Below are 14,847 nucleotides of genomic sequence, written 5' to 3' on the forward strand. Positions count from 1 at the left end.
GATTTTAGAAAAGTGACAATTTCATTCTTCACAATCATATTTACAGGGTGGTTAAGCGTATTTTACAAAAGCATTTCTACAATCCATTAAAGTCTCCTTCTCAGTGGAAAAGTTATAATTGATCTTTAATCTTAATCAGACTAAGAGTGGAGAACAGTTAACTCCAGCTCACCTGTTAATAAATAAGTAATGATAGGTTCTGATCTCTCTAATAATTTTATTGAACCCTCTTCCCCTACATGGACTATAGTTCAGAGGGCTTTCTGGAAAGGTCAGCCTATGTATGATTCCAGTTTGACCGTTGTTATAATTAATACAAATTGAAAGAAATAATATTTATTTATTTTTAAATCTCATGAATCCGGCAAATTTAGAGATTGAAGCTCTCTCCAAAAATATTTATGCAATTCCTGACATAAATAATGGCTCCATTGTCGATTGTTATAGGTTTGTACTTTATCTGAAAATGTATTCGTATTCTTATGGATTGCAAAGGCCACAGCACTCGGAAATTGAACATCAATCAACATATGGTGACGAGGTGATGAAATTATGCTATATGTTTTTATACACCCTTGTCCTTTCTGAGTCTTTTTTAGTCAAATATTAATTTTTTTCTAGTACGGGCATAATTTTAAATATTTTCGGGATGCATTGATTTCAATTTTCATTTTAAAGACCGTGCCAAACTATTTAACTCTGTGGTACATGCTTTTAGCAATTGTCAGGCTCTGCAAATACTGGAAGAGTTTATTCATCGCAATTGGAAGGGAATTACAGAAAAAGCGCCTCTGCAATTCTACTGTTTGAATTATCAAGTAGAAAAGATATATCATCCATTCAATATAAAAGACCATTTTAAATTGCAAAGTTCTTGTTGTGGAGAAACTGACACAGTTGAAGTCTATAAAAGTAGGTGAATTAAGAAAAATTATCATTGCTACAGCTGCTAGCTATACTACTTCTATGATTGAAATTTCAGATAGTAACATTGCAACTTGGAAGCTAGCCTTTGAAATGTTAATAAATTGCATCCTTCATTCCTAGCACGATACCTGTATACGATTATTTGCAATTTTAAAAATTTCTAAATTTACAGAGAAATAGTTCTTTGTATATTTTTTCGTTATGATTATGATTTTATATCATTGTTATGCGGTAAAAGTTCTGGAGGATAAAGGTTGAAATCAAAACAATAAACTGGAAAGAAATTACATTTGGTGGAAAGAATAATCAAACCAGTTGAAAAGGAAAAATTATGTAATTGTTACATACTATTTAGAATTGGGTATTTAATATTGTTAATATTTTGATGTATTGGTCTTTTTAGTGTTTTACGTGATCTTTGTTGTCAATGTTCCGTAAGTTGTTGTATTTGCATGTATATTATCAATGAATACTAAATCAACAAAGAAGAAAAGGCAGCCGAGAGTAACTACATAAAGATATCTAAGTAAAAAGGAGAAAGAGATTAAAGCATTTATAGTATGTGTGTGAAGTATATATAAATATATAAGCCGATTTTTTACTCTTTTTTTAATTAATTGGACGGATCTCCTGGTACATATATGGTCCTGCACCTACCCATTGTTCCTTTGAATACAAATATATTTATTTGGGATATCCTAGCCACATGCCTTCAGCCTTGAGCTTGATAATCAAGGATTTCATCTTTTTATGTATAGGCTCACTTGCCTTACTTGGTAAGTCTAACCTACAATTATGAAAGGTAGATTCATTGTATAGATAAGTTTTAGAGATCAAGGTCTAAGACAACGACTTCCAACTCCGTGGAACATCGTTCAGTGCTTTTTAACAATTACCAATATTATATAACCTGCTACACTACATACCTTATCCAGGATTCTATACCTAAATAAAGCAAACACTGTATTTTTAACTTAAAATATCATAGTTCCAACTTAATTCTGGGTAAATTCATTATAATTTAATATATATATACTGTCATTGTATTTCAAATCTCTTTGAGTAATTGATTGAGGAGAGGTTACAAGAACCTTCATATTCTTAGTTGTTAAGATTTTATTGATATTACATATAGTTTCTTTTTGGTAATGAAAACATGAGTTATATTAAAAACAATAAAATCTAAATATCAATTCAAAATTATCAAAAAATTGCTTCATTTGGTTAGCTCTGCTTCAAAGAGAAAAGGATTTATCGATTCCAAACATTTACTATTGTTGCCTTCAATAAAATTGAAATTATATCAACATTACCCATGACATAGACATTAAAAATATTTACATTTCCAGTCTTTTCCATTTCAGATAAAACAAATTCCAGAAAAACACTCTTAACACATTAACGCCTGAACGATGCATTATGCTTCTATATAAATGTCTTTGTAAAAGTACTTTACAAGTTCAAAATGTGTTGTATATGTTTTTTGATTATTTATTCATACGAAAAAAAGGAATTTATCCTTCATTGTGGCTGCGTTATTTCAACTAAGTGACGTAAATGTTATTTATGCCATTACTTATCGTGTTCTCATTATGGTTATAGATTTTATTTAATAATATTTTAGTTTACATTGTCCCAAATTGAGGGAAAAACAAATGAATTTGATTTGTGTACAAAGAAAGTGGGCACATTTGCTAGAATAAAGCATAATATAACATAATACCAATTTAAAAAAACTAATTATATGATTGTTGGTCGATATAAAGTGGAAAAAAAAATCCTTGGAGGTGCATATTTTTTTAATCAATCTTTTTTTAAATTATACATTGAATATTTTTATATAATATTAGATATGATATTATTCATCACTGTGTATTATGAATAAGTTATAATAGTCTAAAAATGAGTGTCGTTCCTCATCATTTTCAGCCTAAAAATTGAAAAATATTTAGTTCAAAACAAAATAAAGAACAAGTAATAACATATTTCAACCATAAAAACCACATTAACATAAGTTTTATTTATCCTACATTACATTTGGGAATTGTTTTAAGGGTAATAAATGACTTTGAGATAATAAGACCAAATTACTAGAATTCCAGATATTTCAGAACTCCAATGACTGAGAGAAAAATTTGAAATCAGTCTTGGATTCTGTACTTAAAAATAAATTTATTTTTAGGCTTGAATTCATTTGTACAAAATGAGTGTTCCCCTGTGATATTATAACAATTGATAATATTATTTTTGTATAAAAAAATCATAACTAATATATGTGTTTAATTGTATTGACAAATAAGCTTTCTTTAATCCATTAAAATACTAATATATCCAGAATATTTTAAAGAAATCTCTTCACTTCGTTACATTACTAAATATTAAAATAGAGTTTACTTGAAAAACTATAAGATTTATTTTTTCATCCTTATTTTTGTTGTGATGAAATATTTAGATTACTTCTCCTATGGAATAATAAATTGAGTTTTTAATGATAAAAATCAAATATTACTTTTTTTTATATATATTAATTTATTGATAATTTTTGTTTTATTGCAATAAATATATATATTAAAATTGCAGATGTCTGTGTGTGTGTGAAATCAGGAATCACAATCAAATTAATTGATTGATTTTGAATTTAAAAAAAAAAATGTATTCAAGGCTCAAAGAATTGTTTCAGTATCATTTTTTTTCCTTCAAGACAATTGCGTCCGAAAAATAACATTTTTCTAAAAATTAATTTTTGGACAAACAAACGACAATTTTTTTATCAACAAAAAAAAAATAATAAAGACTGTAAAATTTAAGAATGTGTTCGTAAATATCCTTGCATCTTTTTTCTTAAAGATGAGCGAATTAAAGTTCAATATGAATATGTTTTCTCATTTAAACCTTATAATATCCTTTAAAAACAAAAGAGTTCGTAATGAATTATTAATTTTTAATGTCCAGGGTAACCGCAGGCACACATACACTATCGCTTTATAAAAAAATTGCTAAGGTACATACCATCACCAACATGGGGTGATAATAATTCTTAAAATTATATTTTTTGTAAAATATTAAGAAGAAGAATTCATAATTAATTTTAACTTTTCCTCTCTTGGGTGATGCCGGTAAAACTGACTTTAGTATTATTTATAAAGAAATGTTGATTATTAAACGTACTGTATATTTCAGTCTAGATCCATACAGTTATACTTTTGAAAGAGGGGAGAAATTTGAACTAAAAAATTGTCTAACTTATATTTATTTTTCAAAGTTGATAAGGTTTATTTTTGTTAACAGTAGCCAAAACTTTTACTGTTAATGTTCCAGAATACTGCACTGACTAGTCGATAATAGTATAATACTAAGTAATTTTCTCATACAAACATCAAAATAATATTTAATATAACAAGAATTACATTAATATTTTAACTATAAGTATATATGTATTAATCTATTTGAATAGGAGCATTTTGATTTCATTGTATACTTCCATTTACATCTGATGTTTTCAATCTTTCTGCAATGTAATGGGTTCATCCCTTTAAAGTAAAATAGTATTTAATTATTTGAAACAAGCTTCCGTAGCAGAGTGGATTTGGTAAATTAATAAATTTGTATAAAAAAAAGATAAACTTGTCCATGAAATATCCACTATTCATTGCAGGATATTTCTATAAAATTTAAACCTCCAAATTTGTCCTTAGGGGAAATGCATACCTTATTAATTACTTTTTATTTCATTGAAAAATTTCAATAATTTATCAAGCATTCTAAGAAAATCTTTGAAACGATCAATTATGAAATATAATGTAAATAATAATATTATACAGTTAGAATGGATATATGTAAATATAATATCATTTTTTGAAAAACAATATTTATAAAACTATAATTTGTTATGGAAGTATCTCATAATCATGGAAGAGATAATAATTACACTATACCTTTGCTGTCTAGAGTATAGGATATTTCTTCAAGTTAAAATCACATCATCTTGAAAGATAAAGAAGTGGGTAAATATAATGAGTTTATATAACTTAGGCGAAATGAACACTAATATTAAAGTATACACACCATGTCTAAAGGTGAATGTTATTCAACAGAGGTGAGATAACGTCCTTCTACTCCAAGTCAAAGTTGAGTCTCATGTCTTTGTTTACAATTCCAGATCCTTGACTATTTTCATCAGAGGATCACTTCAACTGTATCATTTCTTTACAGTGGCTATAGTACATAAGTTTTTCTTTAGTTCAGTATAAATTCGTTAGCAAATCTTGCTATTGAGTCAAATTCAAGTCGTGATTCTTTGCTAATAAGATCAAGTCTAGTTGTAAGTGTCATATATATGCATGTGGGCTCAATTTACCCAATTGAACAATGGATTTAAGTTTCGGTGGAGTTGAAGATTTGAATGTCTATATATTATGGTCACTGAATTCAGATATTAAATGTCTCTTGTAAATTGTTGTCATTCTTTACTTTTAAACAAGAGCTTCCAAATTTTTGGAGTGGCAATTACCATAGCCTAAATATTATTTAGTGGGATATTTTGATGATCATTAAGCTTAATTTCCGGTTTTTACAGAATATTAATAAAATTTGTTCTCATAAAAGAAACTCTTTTTTTCTTCTTCATGTGACACGTATTTAAATGTTGTTATTTTTTTGGAACACAGTTGGATTACAGTAATCAATGAAGTAAAATAAAGTAACGATACTATGTTAATCGATTTATATAGATTTTAGGAAAATAATTATAGTATTATAGGGTTTCAAGTTATCACTGATAAGAGTCAAGATGATGCAAACAATGCAAAGATATTTCACAGTTTATTTTTACAAAATACAACGTAGGTCTTCACTCTATATGTACTCCCAACTATATAACTTTATAGCAATGTGATTAGATTAATTCAATGAATACATAACTAATAATAGCATAATTGGTCTCAACAAGTATTGTTTTGTATACCGGTACAGTGGTGATACTGGGGGACTAAAGCAATTCATACGGTACTATATTAAAAAAAACTATTGTTCCAATTAATTTTTTAAACCTTATCTGAGACAAAGAAACGGATTTGATGTTGGGATCTTTGCTAAATATTAAGAGAAAATTTACTAGACTTATCAGATTTAAACAAAATATATATTTTTTGTTAGATTTTTAATAAATATGATTTGAAAACGTGCGTGAGATTTATTATCTTGAAAATATAAGTAGGTCTTTATTATTTATTAATTTCTTAAAAAATAAAATATTAGTCTGTATAATGCAATCACTATTGCGTGTGTTCTTGAAAGACTGGTAAAGAGGATCTCTTTTATGGGAATTATTAATATAAGTTCTTGTTGGACTCACAGTAAATTAAGGATCGATATCGAAGTTATTCTAGCCTACATATACCTTTGCTAGATACAGAGTAGTATATGTTTTTATTTCCTTCTTTGATAGATGGTTGTGGTTAATTAAATAAAATTTCAAGACAACTAAGAATGTTCCTTGTCTTGACTTTTTTTTTTGATTAGCCAAACCAGCTATCAAAGAAGGACATAAACACATATATCTAACATCTTAGAATTGACGTAGCTCAATGAACAACACGCCCGAGCGAAATTATTCTCTTGAACTTAATCTGCGTAGGTTAGCACCTCATTCATTCCTAGAGAAATACATTTTCTTCAGTTTCATGCAAGATTTCTAGGTAAGATACAGTAAATGTAATACTATATTATTTACTTTTACTGAATCGGTGCCACTCCCTTTAAAGGATCATTAAAAAAATGCTCCTCTTCTAAACATTTTTCAAATTAGCCTGTCAATTTTCTGTGTCTTTTTTTTAGCATTTAGGTATGTTTTATTTTATGCAACCGTATTTATCAGAATTATTCAAAACTTCAGATAAGAATATAAAATATTGGAAATTGATGATGCACTCCTTAACCCTCTCTTAATTAAATGGAACAACCCGAGATTTATAAAAAATGTTTGTTCTTCATTTGAATCAACACTTTATCGGCAAAACTTTTCAGCATGAAAATAAATCTTGTTTAGTATTTAGTCCTATGTTTAGCCATTTTTAATCAAAGTTTATTGAATTATTTTAACTGCTTCGCTTAAAAGTCGTTTCTTTATTTTTTTTTTCATAGTCAGAAAATGTAAAAATTTTTAACAATCATTTTATATAATACATGCAAGTTCATAAAAATAGATGTGTATGATTTGATTCTCAAAATTTCGTATAAGAAATAAATGTATCATAGAAATATTTATCAATAATAAAAATTGACTGTTTTTACAATCGGAATAACAAATGATGTCTCGTTAAAACCCAAATATCATGTGGTTAACCCATTAAGACCGAAGGGTTAACATTATTTCTTAATTTGATCAGCTCCTTCTTTTGAAATGATAATTTTTATAATAAAAAGGATTTGATAAGTCTCAAAATTTGCACTTATATTCTCTAACTATTACTAAACAATTAAGTATAAAGATGCAAAAAGGTATATCGAAAAAAATTTACAGAAGATACTCTTTTAATTGTTGTCTAAGCAAGAAGAAATTTGATAATGCTTACCTCATATCAAAATGATAAATTTTATTTAGTAAAAGGATTCACAAGTCTCAAAACTTCTACATATATCCCTTTGTTATTTTTCTAATATATTGAAAAACTAAAATAAAAGTATGTTCAAAAGAAAAAAGTCAAAAATGTCGTTACACTACGTTCAAAATGTGATATTAAAAGAACTTCATACCGAAAAATATAAATAAGTTATTATCTCGATCAACATGAGTGTCCTTAGCAAAAACAAAAGTTCAAATAAATAAAATATTTATGGAGATATTACAAGTTAAAACTTGCATAAATGAAGAAAAATCTACACTTCGTTCTTAATGGATCATTTAAAGATAAGGGTTTATCTTTTCCTGTTGTTTTATATTCATGTATATATTTTTAACAGTTTTAATTAGTATATAACGAGTGTAAAATGAATTCAATAGTTAAAAAAAGAATAAAAACTTGGATGAATTAAGGATTTTTATCTTTTAACTGTTTATCATGTAATGAAATATGTTTTGTTTTTTTACCCATTTCACTAACTGCGTAATAAAACGATGTTTATTAACCGTTAATGACTAACAAATGTGTTAAAGACAATTGTAGAACTTGGGACATAAATATGAACCCAAAAATTTACTTGAAATAGGGATATTAAACCTTATTTTAAGAGAATAAAAGGGAATAAATCCAAGGCTTTCCATTATAAAAATAATTGTAAGTTATTTGTACAACTATGCAATAGTTTTAATCACGAATTGTTTCGTCACGTTTTGTTTGTTATATTTCGTCTCGTCTTTGTTTAACTCAGACATGCAATTTCAAACAGTCAAGATCCATTGCACAACCTCTCCAACTTTTTTAAATTTGTAGTAATCTTTTTTTATCAAACTACATACATTATGCTTATGAGAACTCGACATTATAAAAAAAATAATTTGTCAAACACTCTGAAATGCATATCTTAACATTAAAATGCATTTATTAAACACAAGTATTTTAATTATTATGTATATAATCAAGTGTTTGTCACAGAATGAAATAGAGTTAAAATTAATTATTTAAATACCAAAAACAAAACAAAACTTGTGAGCAAAATTGGGTTGAATGTAAATATTAAAAATATGAATTGATGTTTCATACTGTTACCATATTTTAAATACTTATCCAGAAAACTTGTTTTCTTAAATAAAGAAGGGAGTGAGAAGAGAAAAGGCTAGAAGCTGTTTGTCAATTTAAAAAAAAAATTCCTTTATTTTCAATTATTTAGTTTTTAAATCTTATAGAGAAAATACTGATACAAGAGTAATACTTTATTTTTCTGAAAAATAACAAAAACATGAAACTCTAAATTTTTTATTTATTTGTAAAATAATTTAATTTAAATTTACTATCATAAAAAAGAACTTAATGAAAAAACGTTCGTAGACAAAATTAAAAAGAGCCAAATTAAAATAATCTTGAGGTTATGTATTATCTTAATTTGATACTTTGGTAAATATTATTGTAATACTCTTATATTCCATTTTTGAAGGTAATGTTATTTAAAAAAAACCTATATGTATATACTTCTTCAAACCAAAAGTCAATCGAGGAAATCCATATAACATATTTGATTCGAGAATGAGAAGCTACCTTGCTAAGGAAGGGCTTTTAATGATAAGTTTGTAGAAGCAGTAAAGAAGCAAGAACAGGTTTGTCATTATATAACGACCGTCTTGGATTCTATTCTTAGTCCAAATATAAAAGGAAACTCTTTAATGACTCAAGTTTTATTTGTGCACACAGCAACAAAAAAAATCCTAAACGTATTTTCAAGCCACAATATGTTGAATTAAATAATGAAAACTGTCAAAAATGGGACTGGAAGTAATCCTTCTTAACAAGAAATGAAATGCAGGGATCAACGGGACTTCTGAAATATTTATCATGGCCTCTAAAGTAATTTTTAAATTTCAAAGATTGATCTTTATGGTACAGTAAAATAACGTTTATCCTTTAAAAAAAATATTAAAGGAAGGTCTTAACAAGCTTGGAGAATATCAATAACATGTTATCGTATATTTATGAACTTAAACTATTGCACTGTAATTTTTTTTTTACTTGAATATTCCAATGGGTCATTAATTTTTATTTGTAAGTTATTATGTTATCAGGTTTTCTCTGTCGTTTTTAGCCTTTTATATGACTACATTTTGACTGATTTTCAGCACTAATTGTTACCCTCTGCCGGGATAGGGACGGCCTTAAAGTAATTTTCAGGCATGGTTGTTGCAGGTGTTCCGAAATGCTACTGTGTATCGAGTTGTCCATTGAAATGTAAACACTTATTAATTTAATATTTAACAAAGGTTGATTGATTTAAATTAATTCATATTTCGATATATTAAAGCATAAACAATTAATTTTAAAACAAACAAACTTGAGCTATATAGCTCCGTACAGGTAGATAAAATGACACTTGAACGTGATAAACGAATTTTCATTTTCACACTCCAAGCAGTTACGCGTCTTTAGGACCACCGTCTCGCCGTGAGGAAGTACAAAACGTTAGAAAGTAAGAGGGGCTCAGTCAAAAAGACATCCGAATGAGTTCAAGGAAAGCAGAACAGAAGTACCGTGCAAAAGATCTCAGGTTTTCACACACGAATGCCCAGCGAGCTATCTAAAATTGGGTGAAAAGGGCCTTGTGAGGGTGGAGAGGCTTCGTTTCACACCAGCAATGACATATATCTATTTTCTTTGTTGCAAAAATATTTTAAATGAGTCTTTTGAGTTCTTTTAAACTCTTTTTTCGCACTTTTGTCTTCCCCCTACAGCTATATTAGGTACAACTTTTGGGTGCATGTCGAGGGGAAGGCCTGTAGTGTCCGTCATCCAAACACCAAGATCCTCAAAGCCACTTTCAGACAGAACTGGTACGCCATGACAGAGGACTACATCCACAGCAGGTGACAGGCCTTCCGCCTGAGCCTGGAATACCCATCACTGCCGCCAAGGGTGCATACAATTAATTATTAAGAGAGCTCAGACACACATCTATTTATAGTATTAATTTTGTTGAAATTCTATAGTTCATTAATAATTTACATCTTTTTGAATTTTAAAATTCAGTATTCAGAGAATAATGGACCACTTGGTATCTTTATAAAAATATATATACAATATTAAGAATAAAAAAAGTTTTCATTGAAGTATCAATTTAAAAAAAAAGTTACTCACATGTACGAAATTTAACTCTTCAAGCAAGTGCCACTTTAATGTAATACCTTTCGCTTTAAGAAATAGGATTTTACTATAAAATCATAGTTGAAAAAACAAGCACTTAAGGGTTATTTTGAAGTTGTAAGATTTATTACATATTATTTCTTACCTGGTTACTACCATTTCAAATTATAATATGAACACTTATATACAATACATGCATATTAAATATGTGTGAAATATGTAGGTATGTACTCACATATCTCAGTACTAGGATTTCTCATAGTCTTATAGTGGGAACCCAGATAATAACTAATACTGTGTAATTGAATTATTTACCTCCACCAACGAAAGTTATGTTTTTTCTACTGTTTCTTTTTTTTTTATAAATTTATTTGTCTATTGGTCTTCAAAGCAAAAATCCGGCTGCTATTATGATATTGGGTGGCATTAGTAGTGAATGCTCTCCTTAAGGATCCTTATTTCGTTAGTGTTGGCCTCAGCCTCCACCAATATGCTGGCATGAATGTCGTATAAACGGCTGTTGTATCCTGGATGAAGACTTGGCTGATAACAAGCAATATACATTCAAGCAAGGCACTGCAATGGCACAAAATACTCGTAGAACAATGGAATTGTCAAACACTAATGTATGTACATCACTCTAGGTCACCGGAGGAAGGGCCTCCAAACTCCCCAGATTTAAATCTATGAGATTATTGTCGATAAAGAAAGTTACAAGCCAGTGCGTGCTGGACTCACCTTAACAATATTTCCTCTCTTACACCATCATTCACCTCAGCAACTAGGAATCTTGATCCCGTAGAGCTAGGGTATGTTACTCTTTTAAGGGTAGTGTAGAAAATGTCCTTCATCGAAATGGAGAACCCATTGAAAAAAAGTGTTTTGTCTTCATCTCCATTGTAAGTTTTGAACGTAACTTAAAAAAAATATATTATAAAGGTTATTATTTAAGAAAAATTAATCTGACACAGTATTTGTGTACGAAGTTATGTTTTTGCTTCTGCTTATTTGTTTATTAATCACCAAGATTATGCTTCGATTTTAACAAACTTGGTAGTTGATTATATATGGTCACAGCAAGATTTGAGGTTTACCAAGAGCCCATTCTAGTTTTGATATTTAAATTATTTATTGAAAATTGATTGAAAGATACACAAAAGATTCATATCTTTACACAATGTCTTTGATTTGAATGGTATTTATGCATTTAGAATTCAAAATTAAAAACTCATGAATATGATTATGAAAAGAATGAAAAAAAATATTAAGTTGATTAAACTTTATTTTTCATCGCAAAGCAGAAGGAGGAGGCGGGGGAAACCTAAAAGTAATATTTTTCAATGGTTATGTTGATAGTTTTAAACAATGACTTCAAATATCTATATGGAGATTGTATCCATTTATATGCATGGGTTTATATACTGGGTAGAAACTAAAAATTACACTGTGTAAAACTTCAGTCATTTTACTGCAAGTAAATGTTTGTTCCACCGCTTTGCTTAACAATTCTTACGTTATAAAAACAACTTGGAAAACTTCAATAGAAAAGACATATACATTGATATCTCCTACGATAGTTGTATCATAAAGCAGTTAAAATACTTTCATTTTTTTAGCAATATACTTATCTTGCAAAAACATACAGTCAATGTTTGTCTCAGGGATTTAAAAACAAATTAAACATCAGTAATTGTTAAAATATATATTATATTTTTGTTAGAACTGTTCTGTTTTTTTTTTCCTTCAAAATATCATTTGTGTAAGGCTTTGTAATCAGTACAGAAAAATAAATCACATCAAACTCTAGTGACTTTTTGATAAAATCTTGTAATCGTACAACATTTGATAATTAATAACAATATATAATTTATTATCTGTAATCGAAAATGTAATAGTTAATATACCAATTTAGTCTTCATTTATGACGTTTGTATTGTTTTAAAGTTATTAATTTTGTCATAAAAACGAAAAAACACGATGGATAAACCCTTTCTAGAAATATAATCATTCTTAAATAATCCTCTTAAATATACATTTAATACAGTAAAAATACAAACTGGAAAACTAATTAATATTTTTTAATAGAACAATGCATTAAATGGATATAGTTTCTCCACTTTTTACTAATTATTCTTAGTATTGAATAGCTACATAAATGAAGAAAAAAAAAATCAATAAACAAATCTGTATTTTATACAGATTTGTTTCTTTATTGAAAAAATAAAATCATTTAAGTAAGATAATATCAATTCCCAAATATACGTTTCTTTTTGTTCGATTCAAAAAGTTTTATATGTGGAAACAAAAATTTATTTTAATACATGAACTAAAAAAATACCCGGTCTTCAAAAATTGTAGATGTCGCTGCTTTTTTTAATGCACCTCATTTTCAGTTAGTACCAACTTTACAAAAAACAACTGCCAAAATTCCATGACCACCAAGTCCCTGTCACAGTTCCCAAACTATAGCACAAATGCTTATGACCTATCTGTCAACTTTTCTGCATTTTTCCTATAATAAATTATTTTTTCTGTTCGTATATTGATATGCGACAAAATCATGGAGGATTGAAGTTAAGCTGACTTTATTAACTTCAAACTTCAATGACATTATCTATATACATTTAACCCTAGTGCCCATGAGGCCATTGGTCTCCACTTTTTAAATTTTTTTGTTATAATTATAGTAATAAAAATTGTCTGCCCTTTAAAATGTTAAATGTCAAAATTTATCTTTTCAGAACTGAGAGTCCAATTTATAATCCTTTCTTCTTTTGCATGTGTCTCTTTTTTTGCTGTTGAATAAGTTATATTTTTTACATTAGTCTTATTTTTTTTTTTTTTGTTTTTTTTTTTTTTTTGTGATCTATATTACATTTTGAATGATAAATTTTAATGTTGTATCCATAAACATAATTTTATGCTTGTTGTGTTATTTTTTTAAATTTTATTTTTACACTGAAATGATTAAATCAATTCGATAAAACAAAAAAATATGTTAAAATTATGAAAAAACTAAACTTTTAATTTCTCTTTTAAATAAAAAAGATTAAACTAGTTTTTGCTAGAAAAATTAATTCAAAAAGTTAAAAAAATAGTTCTTTGTCCTTTGTAAAAAAAAAAAGTTATAACCCCTCACCCATAACTTGCTAATACATTCAGGTACTAGTGTTATTTGGTCATCGATGTAATTCGGAGTGGATCAACCAAGTGACTACATAAGAAGTAATCGTATTTGAATAAATAAAAGTCAGATTAAGAATCCTGACGCAATCCTCTACACGGACGGATAGTAAGTGTGTATGTTTCATACTTTGATCTTTTTTATATCGGTCACACAAATATTGAAAGAAGTAGTCATGAATTTGTAGATCATCTTGCGAAGAGGGGTACTAAGACACAAACCAGTTTCCTATTAGGACGCCTCCAAGTTACATAAAGAAAGTAATTCATGACTATTTCTTTCAATATTGGTGAGACCGATATAAAAAAGATCAAGGTATGAAACATTCACTCACATACTATGCTTAATAAGCCGAAGTCGAAGTGTATCAAGCTGGGAAGAGAAAAATTGAGACTTATTGTACAATCCTAAGCTGGACATGACCCTTTTCTAGTACACCTAAGCAAGTGGAAGGACACAAGCTCAACGTGTAATGTATGTATGGAAGAATTGTAAAGTGCAGACATCTCATCAATAGATGCCCCGCTTTATCTTACGAGAGACATCAAGCAATGAATGAAGAAAACGAAGACATTGGTATTTAAAAATTTAAAAAATAAAAAATATTATTGAACAAAATTTTAATGTAAACTAGGTTTTAGAATCTGTTGTACTTGCATAAATACCCCGTTGTGTGGTCGTCTTAGTTGCCTTATATTTGTACAATTTTATTTTATGTATGTAATAAATATTTAACTAACGATGGAAATAACAAGTAGGCCGAAAACTTCTGGGCTTCACACATAGAGGGTTCTATTTTTAGAATCATAACCTAATTTTAGTTAATATCAAACTTCAAAATACAGCTGTCAAAAAAATCATGATACTTTGTTCTTTAGTTAGGTAGTTATTTTGAAAAGTGTTACGTACTTTTGTTATTTACAAAACAAAGGATGAAAATCTTTTTTTTTT

This window comes from Lepeophtheirus salmonis, chromosome 4 (assembly GCF_016086655.4).
Source record: "Lepeophtheirus salmonis chromosome 4, UVic_Lsal_1.4, whole genome shotgun sequence".
Taxonomy (NCBI): Eukaryota; Metazoa; Arthropoda; class Copepoda; order Siphonostomatoida; family Caligidae; genus Lepeophtheirus; species Lepeophtheirus salmonis.